The following is a 13,520-nucleotide window of genomic DNA, read 5'->3' as shown; positions in this document are numbered from 1 at the left end:
GACTTCATGGGGCTCCGAGGTCAATAGTATTCGACAGGGACCCCACCTTCACCTCCAAGTTTTGGGAGAGTCTGCAGGAGGCTATGGGCATGCAATTGCGGTTTAGTACCGCTTATCATCCTCAGACGGATGGACAGTCAATGAGGAAGATTCAGATACTGGAAGATATGCTATGAGTCTTTATGCTGGATTTTGGGGGATCTTGGAGTAAGTATCTTCCTTTGATTGAGTTTTCATACAATAATAGTTATCAAGCGACTATCGGAGTGGCTTCGTATGAGATGTTGTATGGGTGGAAGTGCAGATCACCTATCCATTGGGATGAGACGGGTGAGAAGATATACCTGGGTTCTAAGATGGTTCAAAGGACCAATGAGGTGATCGAAAAGATTAGAGCTTCAATGCTCGCCTCCTAGAGTCGCCAAAAGAGTTATTCGAACTTGAAACGCAGGAGTGTAGAGTTTCAAGTCGGTGACCATGTGTTTCTTAGGGCTTCTCCTTTGAGAGGAGTGAAACGGTTTGGTGTTTGGGGCGTTTGAGCCCTAGGTTCATTGGGCCCTTTGAGATTCTGGAACGGGTTGGAGAGGTAGCTTACAGATTGGCAGCGCATCCAGCTCTATCAAGGGTTCATGATGTGTTTCACGTGTCCATGCTCCGGAAGTATGTATCGGATTCTACGCATATACTGAGTTATGAAAACTTGGAGTTGGATCAGGATGTATCATATGAGGAGAATCCAGTTCAGATTCTCGACTAGAAGGATAAAGTCTTGCGAAGCAAGACCATCGCCTTGGTGAAAGTGTTGTGGAGGAACAGCAAGGTTAAGGAGCAACATGGGAACTTGAATCAGATATGCGGGAGCGGTATCCCGAGTTATTCAGGTAATTTCGAGGATGAAATTTATGTAAGGTGGGGATAGTTGTAACGTCCCAAATTTACTAACAGGGCTTAGGGCCTTGATTAGCGTGCCTGGAGGGCAATAAGTGATTTATTGTTTAAATATGTGAATTTGATGAGTATGTGATTAGAAATGCATGTTTAGGTGAATAAAATATGCATATGAGCCCCATTTGGTTATTAGGCCTATGTTTGTAATTTTAGCCCGCTGAGGGCATAAATGTAATATTTTTTAATATTGTGATATTTACCATGTGAGGGTGGTGATATATTTGAGATGCACGATCTGAGACAGTCCTAGGGAGCGGTTTAGCTAGAAAGTCACAACAGGGTCTAATACTCGGCTCGGGAAGAGCCTAGGGGTATTTTGGGAATATTATATGTGTTCGGGAATTATTGAGTAATGAGTAGTAATTTAGTAATGTTTGAGACATGTTGGGATTAAATGGAGATTTATAGGAATACTCGGGGACTTAACAGGACACAGTAAATGACTAAATTGCCATTGGGATTACTTAAAGGTTAAGGATAAGTTTAATGGGCATAAGGGTAATTTGGCCATAAGGATAGATAGACATGGCTGAGGTAAAGTTCTTCACTTTTTTTCCCTTAAGCATATACCAGAATTACCTTTTGAAAGCTCTAGAGGAAAGCAAAAGCTAAGAAAAGAAGGAGAAGAAGAGCTAATCTTCTTTGGGGTCAAGGAAGGAACTCAAGGCTTGAGCTTGGGGGGCTTGTGGCTTGGAACTCAGGGGAGCAATTAAGAGATTTAGTTAGGTTCAACAGTTTTCAGCGAGGCTCAAACTAGAGGACTGTGCTCGGGAAATCGGTGCTCAGAAAGCTCGGGACATAGGTAAGAGAACTGTTGTACCCATAGAGCAGGGCATGGCCCTATAGTTTGTATTGCAAGGCAGGCCCTATGTGATTGTGTTGCAGGGCGTAGCCCTATTAATTATGTTTGTATTTGCTTAAGTATTTGTTAATTTTATGCTATGTATTGCATACCTGTAAATGTACGGCAAAGGCTAGGAATGGTGAAGGTCGAGAACGACAAGGCCGAGTACGCCAAGGGGCCGGGAGCAACGTTAAGCGCGTGAAGTGCAAGTTGCCAGGGTGAGACCCCTATTGGATACCTAGGATATCCTCACGGTGTAGACCGCGAACCCAGGGCCTGGTAAAGCGCCTGGGACGACATGGCCATTATATGTTTAGCCTATTGGCAGCTTTGTTATATGATGATCGATATTTGTGCATAAGTTGATTGCATGTGTGAAGTTTTCTTGCTAGGCTTCGGCTCACGGGTGCTCTGTGGTGCAGGTAAGGGCAAGAGAAAGGTCGATCAACCATGAGTACGAAGAGCGTGAAGCGGTGTGTACATGTTCCGCCTGTCTGGCTGTCACAGCCAGGGGTACTTTTGGGAGATGATATGTTTGTAACCTAATTTTGTCGTTTAGTCGACTTTAATCATATTTTGAGTTGTAAAAATTTTCTAAATAGTGTTTTGGGATCCAAAATGTATAACGCTTTATAATTCAATGAATGATTACATTATCAAATTATGATATTTTAATACAGTTTAGCCACACTTTTAACCTAAAACCTCGATTAGCGAGTTAATTGCACGTTTAAAACTCACTTTGTAATGGCTCTAAGGAAGTAGGGCGTTACAGAAATACTTCAATAAAAAACTTTAAGATCATTAAAAAGGAAAAACTTACGTGCCTTTGAGTCTTGGAGATTTCCCACTCTTCAATTGCTCTTCCAATCTTTAATGTCACAAATAGAAGAATTTAGGGTTTGATTAAAAGAAAGAAAGAAGGAAAATATGTATGTAGGAAGGAGTAGGTGTGGCTTTATGGTTGTTTTAAGAAGAAGGGAAATGTAAAAAGGAGAGAGATTTTGCAAAAATAAATGTGAGGAAGAAAAATGTGAAATGAGTGTTGTCGGCTGAGAAAAAATAAATTTAAACAAAATTTCCCCTCTCTGACGGAGGCGCGCCGCGACCCAGCCATAGCAAGTCGCGACTCGCCTCAATTTTTTTTTTTAAATTCCTAGTTCGCAGGTGCCGCAACCCTCGAAACCCAAGCCATGGCCCGTCTCTGCTACAAGACCCTCTATGCTCTCTGACTTGTCTTGGGGCCGCAACTTATAAGCTCAAGTCGCGACCCGCCTCCTCCTTTATTTAACATGCTCTCTGACTTAGTTTAAAGCCACGACTTTCAAACTCAAGTCGCAACTTGACCTTTAGACTAAATTGAAAACAACCTCTTCACGTATCGCATGATTTTTACATAAATTTCAATAAAAATAGTAAATAAATCTTTACAAATCCAAAATGAAATTAAATAAAATTGTTCAACTAATTAAGAATTAAAACAATGAAAAAAAAACACAAAAACTAAAATAAAGTATAGGAATGCCTCCTATAGCTTTGTCGTTAACGTCATTTAGTCGAACGTTTGTTTTCTTTCATATTCAACTTGGATCAAGGCCACCCCTCACATCCTTGAGAGCCATAGTGTCATGAGTTGGCCCTCATTTCTTGTGATTAGAAATTGGTGGAACTTTACCCCCCTCGTGTAACATTTGAATCCTTTCACTGAAGAACCCTTTTAAATGATGACACCCTTTTCGCATTTCACTTTTAACCACAGATCTTTTCTTAGAGGCTTCCAACTTGTTCTCTCCTTATTTTACCACTTCAACTCTACAATAAGTTGGAATTTTCGTTGCTGCAAAAACATTAAATATTACCTCATCATTTTGCACTCGCAGCTTCAACTCACTTGTTTGTACATCAATTAAATCCCTACCAGCAGCCAAGAATGGTCTTCCAAGTATTATTGGAATATTTTCATCTTCCTCCATATCAAGAATGATAAAGTCCGCAGGAAAGGATAATTTGTCCACTTTCACCAATACATCCTCAATCACGCCACGAGGATGTTTGACTGATCTACCTGCCATCTGCAAAGATACAGTAGTAGGCCAAGCTTCTCCAAATTCAACTTTTGAAAGATTGATAAAGGAATTAGATTCACATTGGCCCCTAAATCACATAAAGCCTTTGTTTCTACTGAACCCCCTATAGAACACGATATATTGAAACTGCCATGATCTTTTAGCTTGGGAGGTAGTTTCTTTTGAAGTATTGCACTGCACTCCTCAGTAAGTGCCACTGTCTCATAATCTTCTAACTTCCTTTTCTTTGATAAAATTTGTTTCGTAAACTTCACATAACTTGGCATTTGTTAAAGTTCCTCAACAAATGGAATATTTATGTGTATCTTTCGAAAGATATCCAAAAATTTAGAAAACTTCTAATCAAGTTTATCCTTTTGAAGCCTCTGAGGATATGGGATCTTTATATGGTGATCTATACTTATTTCTGGCTTCTTTTCTAAGTTCTCATTAACATTTGACCCACTCACTTCCTTCTCCTTATCAACCACTTTTGGCTCTTTTAACTCCTTGCCACTCCTCAGGGATATTGCACTGCTCTTTTGGGTTTACCTCAGTAGTGGTTGGTGATTTCCCATGAGCACGGTTTGTCATTAAAGTAGCCAACTTCCCCAATTGAGTCTCCAAACTCCTGATAGGTGCCCTGGTTTCGGTCAAGAACTTGTTCAGTACATCGAGCTATACTTCAGGTTGTGTTGTTGGTGAGTTCATTGGAGGATGTGGTGGTGGATGAGATGGGTGTGGGTTTGGATCATAATAAGGCCTAGAGTGTAGTCCATAAGTCGGTTGATGAGGTGGGTGTCGAGGTGGGTACTGTGGATACTGCGGTTGTAACCCTTGGTTGTTTTTCCAAGACAGGTTAGGGTGATTTTTCCATGTAGGAGTATATGAATTTGAGTAAGTGTTGGGTGCCTGTCTTGGAAAATTACCAATAACCTATGCTTGTTCCAAAGGAATAGTGTTTACGTCTGTTGAGTAACTAGTAGTACTAGGGCGTTGTTCATAAGAATGTGGTCCCCCACAAATTTCACAACTCAAGACATTTTATACTTGCATTGCTTGTGTGGCGGTTATTCTGCTACAATTTCTTGGTTAGAGATGCCACTTGAGCGGTTAATAAAGCAATAAGATCAACCTCTAAGATTCCTGCCACCTTCTTATTCTCACGCTCAGTAGGCCAATTGTAATTATTCATGGCCATCTCTTCCAGTAATTCATAAGCTTCATTAGCGTTTTTTCTCATAAACGCTCCTCCCGATGCTGCATCAATTATTGTCCTTGTATTTCCCCCCAAACCATTTTAAAATGTATGCAGCAACAGCCACCTCTCTATTCCATGATGTGGGCACTTCCTTTGCAACTCTTTAAAACATTCCCACGCATCATATAAAGACTCCCTCTCTAGTTGATGGAAGTTATTGATCTCTCCTCTATATTGGGCTGACTTCGCAGGAGGAAAATATTTACCAAGGAATTTCTGAGTCAAATCTTCCCAAGTAACTATAGAGTTGGCTTGTAATGAATTCAACCAACTCTTAGCTCTGTCTCTTAATAAAAACGGGAATAATCTTAATCTGACAGCATCGTTACTCATCCCGTTCATTTTGAATGTCACACACAGCTCTAAAAAATTTGTGATATGGAGATTTGGATCCTAGTTTGGCAATCCCCCAAATTGTACACAATTTTGTCCATCTGAATCATCAAGGGTTTTATCTCAAAATATTCACCTCAACAGTAGGAGGACGAATACTTGAATGTATCCCTGTAACAGTAGGGAGTGCATAATTTCTCACTAGCAGATCGACTTCAGCTGCATTACCCAGATTTGCATTGTTGTTCACACCATTATTAGCGTTCTCAGCCATGGTAAAATCCAACTTTTTCTTTATCTTTCTATTTTCTCTGCACGTTCTCTCAATTTCAAGATCTATAGGTATGAGTTCATTTTGTCTACTTCCCCGCATATACCAATAATTCCTTAAACACAATACAGCCTTAATCTGAATGAGTGTAATATATAAACCCAATTAGAACAAGAAACAATTAATTTTGATATTGGATATTATGTCCCTGACAACGGCACCAAAAACTTGATAGCGAAAATATGATACGCAAGTATACATAATCGATTCAAGTAATATAGATAGTAAATAAAGTATCCTTCCCACAAGGACTATCAACCAATTACCAATAAATGCTTTTAAATTTTTATGTGGCTGTCAAAAAATAGAGTGATTTTTAAACTAAGACTTAAAATTAAAATAAACTTTGGAAAAATAAAGATTGATTCAATAATTATAAACATAGGGTGTTAACTTCATCAACTTTTCATTCTATTAATTTTATTAATCAGTTATAAATTTCTTTCTTCCTATTCTAATATCATGTTAACATAAATCGATTCCTATTCTTTTTCAACATATAAGATATCAACCTATATGTAGGTTTTCCACATCTCTATGATAAACTTAAACATATAGCAGGCATAAAGCATAGAAACCTAATGACTACACAAGCCATACAGGTACTTTCGTCTAATATGAAACCTATGTCTATATAACGATAGCATATTCAATTCTCATCTTTCGAATTTTGAATCAAAATCATAAATCAAGCAAATATTGATCAGGTATTCACTAGCATTAAGTAAACAGTATATATATTAGAATAAAGAAGAAGAATATTAAATAGAAATCCAAGTCACTACATTAAACCCTAGATAAAAGTGTTTAGTTCATATCAGACATGACTAAAACAACAAAATAATTATTCATAAACATAAAATTCAAAGACTTGAAGAAAAAATAAAAAAATATGAAAATGCAGAAAAACTAATATTATAATCAAATTTAAGCTCTAAACTAGTAATTAAAATCTGACCTAACCCTAATTAAACATAAAGTCTGAATTTATACTAAGAAAAAAACACGAATTCCTTTTTTTCATAGGAGGGCCGTGACTTGGCATTTCCTAGGTCACGACTCGTGTCATTTTTAAGGCCCTTCAAAGTCTGAGTAGGTCTTCAGGCGTCGCGACTCTCTAAACCCCAGTCGCGGCCAGTGTGTTGATGCCCTCCTGGGTTCACTTCTGACTTCCACTAGCACCACGACTTATAAGAGCAAGTCGTGGCTCTAATTTCCTTCAGCAACCTTATGCTTCTAACATGACTAAAGTCGCAGCCCTTAAGCCCATGTCGCGACTCTAATACCATTATTTTCAAATTTAAACCTTTCAACAACCTTCCTTCATCAAAACCTTATTTTAACTCGTCCTTAGCACCATTTTGAGTCAAGAGACCACTGAAAGCTCCTTTTTTTCACCATTTCCTCTTCTTTTTTACATTTTTCTCATGATTCAATGCACCAACCTACAACAAAGATAAAAACAAGCGTAATCTTACACAAAACAAACATAAATACACAAGACTACCACAAAAATACATCCTAAAACAACTCTAAAATAGAGTTAACAATCTAATATATGTGTATGTATATATATAATTTCGGGTGAATTACAAAAACATATATAACATTAAAGAAAATAGAAGAATTACTAAATGTGTAGTGACCCAAATTTGCTAATAAGGCTTAGAGCCTAGATTAGTGTGCCTGGAGGGTAATAATTGTTATACTGCATTAATTTATGTGAATTTAATGAATATGTGATTAGATTGCATGTTTAGGTAAAATAAATATGCATGTGGGCCCCATTTGGTTGTTAAGGGAAAATTGGTAATTATAGCCCGTTGAGGGCATAAATGTAATATATGTGATATGTGTGATATAATGGTAATATATATGTGATGCACGTTCCGAGACGGTCCTAGAGAGCTACTCTGCTTAAAGTCACAAAGGGATTTAATATCCGGCTCGGGAGGAGCCTAGGGGTATTTCGGGAATATTGAAAATTTAGTTGGGGACTTTAAGTTAATGGTTAATGGTATTCTGGTAACTTGGGTAACCATAGGTAACCATTGAGGATAGTTACTCTAAGAGAGAAAATGGTATTCTTGCAAGAAGATAGGAAAGGTCTAAGTAGATCTTGAGGATTAGTTAGAATTTGGGTTAAATGGAAGGGCAAATGGGTCTTTTGGTTGGGATTTAGATAGCTATGGCTGAGTGAGGAAGCTATTCACGTTTCTCTACACTTAGGCTTATTTCACTTCTTGTTGAAAGTTAAAGGAAAAGAAAACAAGGAACAAGAATGAAGGGGAAAAAGACTGAGTTTCTTTGAGGTCAAGGGAGGAATTCAAGGCTGTAGAATCAAGCTAAGGCCAAGGTTAATCACAGAGGTAAGAAATTCATCCATGGGTTTTCTTTAAAGTTTAAGCTTGTTTTAAGGATTTGAGAATGAGGGTTGAAGCTGAATTTGCAGCTTGTTGTTTGTGAGAATTCAGCTGGGAATCAAGGAGATTTAGCTTGGAGTTGAAGTGGGAAGAAGCTCAAGGTTGAATTCCATCTTGAGGTATGGATTCCATGCATATTTGAAAGTTATTTCTGGTTTAGTTTAAGAATTCTTGAGGCTGGTTTAAACTTTGCAAGGGCTGGTTTAAGTTTTGAGAATTTTGAACCATTAAGTGATTCTTGAGTTTGATTGTGTATCTAGGGCTGTTGTTGATGGTTGTAGGTTGTTAGATGGCTTATTTTTGGTAAAGATTTGGGAGTGTTTTGGCTCGGGGAAAACCCAGAATTCTGGGTTTGCAAAGGGGCGTCGTGGCCCTGTTCTTCTGTGTCGCGGTGCTAGGCTGCTGTAGAGGACGGAGGCCATTCTGGGCGCCGCGGCCCTCATAGGGTGGCATCGCGGCGCTAAGCCATTTCTGGGCAGGGGAAAGTTTTGGTTTTTAGGCTTTTGCCCACGGGGCTCGGGGGACGCTTCCGCCACTTTGTGTGGGATTCCGGGAGGTCCCGAAGGCTCGGGTTTGGTTCCGAGAGATGCTTTTGAATTGGTTAGTAATGGGGATGCTATTTGTGTGTTGTGACTAGGTTCTTGGAGAGGCTCGGATTAGAGGACTGTGCTCGAGGGTTCAGTGCTCAAGAAGCTCGGGACGCAGGTAAGAAAACTGATGTACCTGTAAAGCAGGGCGAGGCCCATAGTTGTGTTGCAGGGCACGGCCCTATATGATTATGTGTTGGATGTAGCCCATCGAATATGTTAGTATATGTTTAAGTTATGCTGTGTATGCATATATGTGAATGATCGGCTAGGACCGGGAACGACGGAGGCTGATAACGGCAAGGGGTCGGGAGCAGCGTTTAGCACACGGAGTGCGAGTTGCCAAGGTAAGACCCTAAAGGATACCTGGGATATCCTTATGGTGTGGACCGCAACCCAGGGCCTGGTAAAGTGCCTGGGACGGCTTGGTCGTACGTGTCTAGCTTGTTGGTGAATTTCTTATATGATGTGTGGTTTGTAAGAATATGTTATATTTATGTGGAGTTTTCTTGCTGGGCTTCAGCTCACGGGTGCTCTGTGGTGCAGGTAAAGGCAAGGAGAAAACCAACCGACCATGAGTATGGAAAGCGTGAGGCGACGCGTACATGTCTGATCTGCCTGGCTGCCACGGCCAGGGGTATTTTTGGAAGTTGTTTGTAAAGAATCATATTTTGTCGTTTAGTCGACTTTAAATATATTTTGAGTTGTAAATATTTATAAACAGTATTTTGGGATCCCAAACGTTAATGGAATTATTCTCAAAGTTTATGTCTCTGTTTATGATTTAATTACACATTTACCTTAAAACCTCGATTAGCGAGTTAAATGCACATTTTAAACTCACTTAGTAACGACTCTAAGGAGGTAGGGCGTTACAACTTGGTATCAGAACGAGCCAAGGCTTATTGGTTCTGGTGATTGACCAAACATGTACGCTCGCTGTCAGTGATAAGCTCGACTCAGGGTTGGTTGGTATGGTTGAATAATATGCTTGAATATGTACTTGAATGCCCTGTTTTCCTGCTTGTTTCATATAGAGCATGATGAATGAGTTAACATATGCATGATGTCAGGGCATGGCCCGTTGTGTATTATATGCTATCTTTATGTTATCTAGATTGTTGTTCTTGGTTGGCTGTTGTTATTGGGAGGTGGTATTGGACTTAATTATCATGCCTGATGAGCAGCGTCATTGATTGCAGGCATATAGTTATGATGCCCCGGCAATCATCTAGACTCTACGGCAGTCGGGCCGAGGATGACAATCAGGGTCAGGACCCTCCACCTGCCCCACAGAATTGGCAAGAGATGTTTGCTGAAATGGAAGAGAGATTGTAGAGGACAGAAGAAGAACTACGTCAGTTGAGGCAGCAGGCCCCTCCACAAGTCACTGGGCTGCCAATTCAGCAGGGTGCAGCACCAATGCCGGTTCAGCCTGTGGTTGAGAATAGGTGGGAACCCCTGTATGAAATATTCAGAAAGCAACATCCTCCCACCTTTGAGGATGGACCAGACCCACTGCGGGCAGAGCAGTGGATGAATATGGTTTCCTCTATCCTAGACTTCATGAGGGTTGAGGGAAACGAGAGGGTTTCCTGTGCCAGTTATATGTTTAGAGAAGATGCCCGCATCTGGTGGGATGTTGTGATTCAGAGAAGGAATGTGGCAGTCGTGACCTGGGAAGAATTCAAGAATATCTTTAACGATAAGTATTACAGTGTAGCAGTCCGAGCTACAAAGGTTGACGAGTTCATCAACCTGACTCAGAACCGGTTGACCATGACAGAATATGCTCTAAAATTTGATCGATTGGCGAAGTTTGCGCCAGATTTAGTGCCGACTAATGCGGCAAGGAGAGATAGATTTGTTCGGGGGCTGAATGTTATGATTGCCCGTGATGTGAAGATCACCTTGGATCTAGGGACTACTACCTATGCTCAGGTTGTGGACAAGGCCCTTACAGTTGAGGGGGCTGTGGACCAGATCTGGAGATAGAGCGTTGTTAGGCGCGATGCTAGGAGGACAGTGCCTCCTTTTGTGGGATCCAGTCGGGGTAGTGGCCCCAGTGAGTAGAAGAGGAAAGCCCCAGATTCTTTCGTTCCTCCCAGTTCGGATAGGAGGGCGCGGGGTACTTTTAGTGGCCGTCAGGGCGAAAGTGACAACTGGAGGAGTTTCCCAGTGTGTCCTCGGTGCAGACGACGACATCAGGGTGAGTGCAGGATCAGGGCCTGCTTTGTCTGTGGGAGTGCCAATCATTTGAAGAAGGACTGCCCACAAGTCAAGAAGGAGGAGCCGAAGCAGGGAGACAATCTCGCTCCTGCCAAAGTGTTTACTTTGACTTAGACTGAGGCAGAGGCTAGCCCCTCAATTATGACAGGTCAGATTTCTAGTGCTGGGTCTTTGTATACTGTATTGTTTGATTCGGGAGCTACCCACTCATTTTTGTCTGATAAGGTGATATATCAGCTATGTAGAACTAGTGTTGTGTATGCTAGGGGTTTTCAGACTTTGTTGCCAACTGGGGAACTGGTAGTCTCTAGGAGATGGATTATGGCATTACCAGTAGAGGTAGATGGTAGGGAATTGTCCGTTGATCTGATTGAGCTTGAGATGGATGACTTTGATATGATCTTAGGAATGGATTGGTTAGCGAAATATGGGGCAACGATTGACTGCAAACATAAGATGGTGACTTTTGAACCAGAAGGGGAGGTACCCTTTGTATTCGTGGGGATGTCTAGTGGACCACGAATACCTATTATTTCAGCATTGAAGGCTAGAGACCTGATGCAGGAAGGTTGCATAGAATTCCTAGCAAATGTTGTGGACACCTCTAAGGTTGAGTCGGTTGGACCAGGTGAGACTAGATTGGTGTGTGAATTCCAGACTTATTTCCAGCAGATCTGCCAGGCTTGCCGTTGCAGTGGGAGATTGACTTTGTTATTGAGTTGGCGCCAAGGGTGGAGCCATTATCTAGGATGCCTTACAGAATGGCTCCAGCAGAGTTAAAGGAGTTGAAGATTCAGTTGCAAGAATTACTTGACTTGGGGTTCATCAGACCGAGTTTCTCGCCATGGGGTGCTCCAGTGTTGTTTGTATAGAAGAATGATGGATCTCTTAGGATGTGCATTGACTACAAGGAGCTGAATAAGTTAACCATTAAGAATAAGTATCCACTGCCTAGGATCGATGATTTATTTGATCAGTTACAGGGGAGTACAGTGTTTTCTAAGATTGATCTCCGGTCAAGTTACCATCAGTTAAGGATTAAAGAGGAGGACATACCAAAGATCTTTTTCCAAACGAGGTATGGACATTATGAATTTCTAGTTATGTCCTTTGGATTAACCAATGCTCCAGCAGCTTTTATGGATATGATGAATAGGGCTTTCAAGGACTATTTGGACAAGTTTGTAATTGTATTCATCGACGACATTTTGGTGTACTCTCAGTCAGAGACAGAGCACGAGCAGCATCTGCGGTTGGTTTTGCAGCGGTTAAGGGAGCATAAGTTATATGCTAAGTTCAGCAAGTGTGAATTTTGGCTACCGCAAGTCATATTTCTGGGTCACATCGTCAATAAAGAGGGGATTCTGGTTGATCTAAGTAAGATTGAGGCAGTTAGAGATTGGCCTAGACCGAGCAATGTTCCTGAAGTGAGAAGTTTTCTGGGTTTAGCAGGTACTATCGGCGGTTTGTTGAGGGGTTCTCCAGAATAGCTACACCTTTAACGGAACTGACAAAGAAGAAGACAAAGTATGTCTGGACAGACAGATGTGAGAACAGTTTCAAAGAGTAAAAGCGGCGACTAATCTCCGCACCAGTATTGAGTCTGCCAACAGAGAATGAGAAGTTTGTAGTTTATTGTGATGCATCCAGACAGGGTTTGGGGCGGGTGTTGATGCAAGCTAGTAAGGTGATAGCTTATGCATCGAGACAGTTAAAGGAGTATGAGCAAAGATATCCCACGCATGATTTGGAGTTAGCAGCGGTGGTATTCGTACTTAAGATTTGGAGACATTATCTCTATGGTGAGAAGTGCGAGATATACACCGACCATAAGAGCCTGAAGTATTTCTTTACTCAGAAGGACCTGAATATGTGCCAGAGGCGGTGGCTGAAATTGGTTAAGGATTATGACTATGATATCCTATACCATCCTAGGAAGGCTAATGTAGTGGCTAATGCATTGAGTTGGAGAGGCCCAGGACAGTTGTTCAGTTCAAGGCAGATATCTGATAAGCTGGCTGAGGAGATGACTAGAGTGGGAATAGAGTTGGTGATTGGCCGGCTAGCCAACATCACTCTTCAGTCTACACTCCTTGAGAGGATCAAGGAGGCGCAGGGAAAAGATTTCCAGTTGAGAGGTCACAGAGAGAATTTCTTACTCGGAGCAACTAAGGACTTTTCTATTTCAGAGATGGGGTTACTGGAGTACAAGGGTCGAATTTGTGTTCCGATGGATTCTGTTATCCGACGGGAGATTCTAGATGAATCGCATACCACTCCCTACTCTTTGCATCCAGGTACGATGAAAATGTACCAAGATTTGAGAGCGTAATATTGGTGGTCGGGCATGAAAAGGGATGTGGTGGATTATGTGGCCAAGTGTTTAACGTGTCAGCAGGTCAAAGCTAAACATCAGAGGCCAGCGGGATTGCTGCAGCCTCTAGGGATTCCGGAGAGGAAGTGGGAGGACATTACCATGGACTTTGTGGTTGGTTTGC

At 41.2% G+C, this 13,520-nt stretch overlaps 1 non-coding gene across 1 annotated transcript; it reads left to right on the top strand.

Annotated features, from left to right (window-relative positions):
* The first annotated feature begins 5,189 nt into the window (after positions 1-5,189).
* LOC133813145 (small nucleolar RNA R71) lies at positions 5,190-5,295 on the top strand. The gene has a single exon (XR_009884186.1). It is a non-coding gene; the product is annotated as a small nucleolar RNA R71 (small nucleolar RNA).
* Positions 5,296-13,520: the final 8,225 nt, after the last annotated feature.

This window comes from Humulus lupulus, chromosome 1, assembly GCF_963169125.1.
Source record: "Humulus lupulus chromosome 1, drHumLupu1.1, whole genome shotgun sequence".
NCBI lineage: Eukaryota > Viridiplantae > Streptophyta > Magnoliopsida > Rosales > Cannabaceae > Humulus > Humulus lupulus.
Note: the sequence above shows the minus strand (reverse complement) of the source record. Positions and strands in the feature narration are given on the sequence as shown.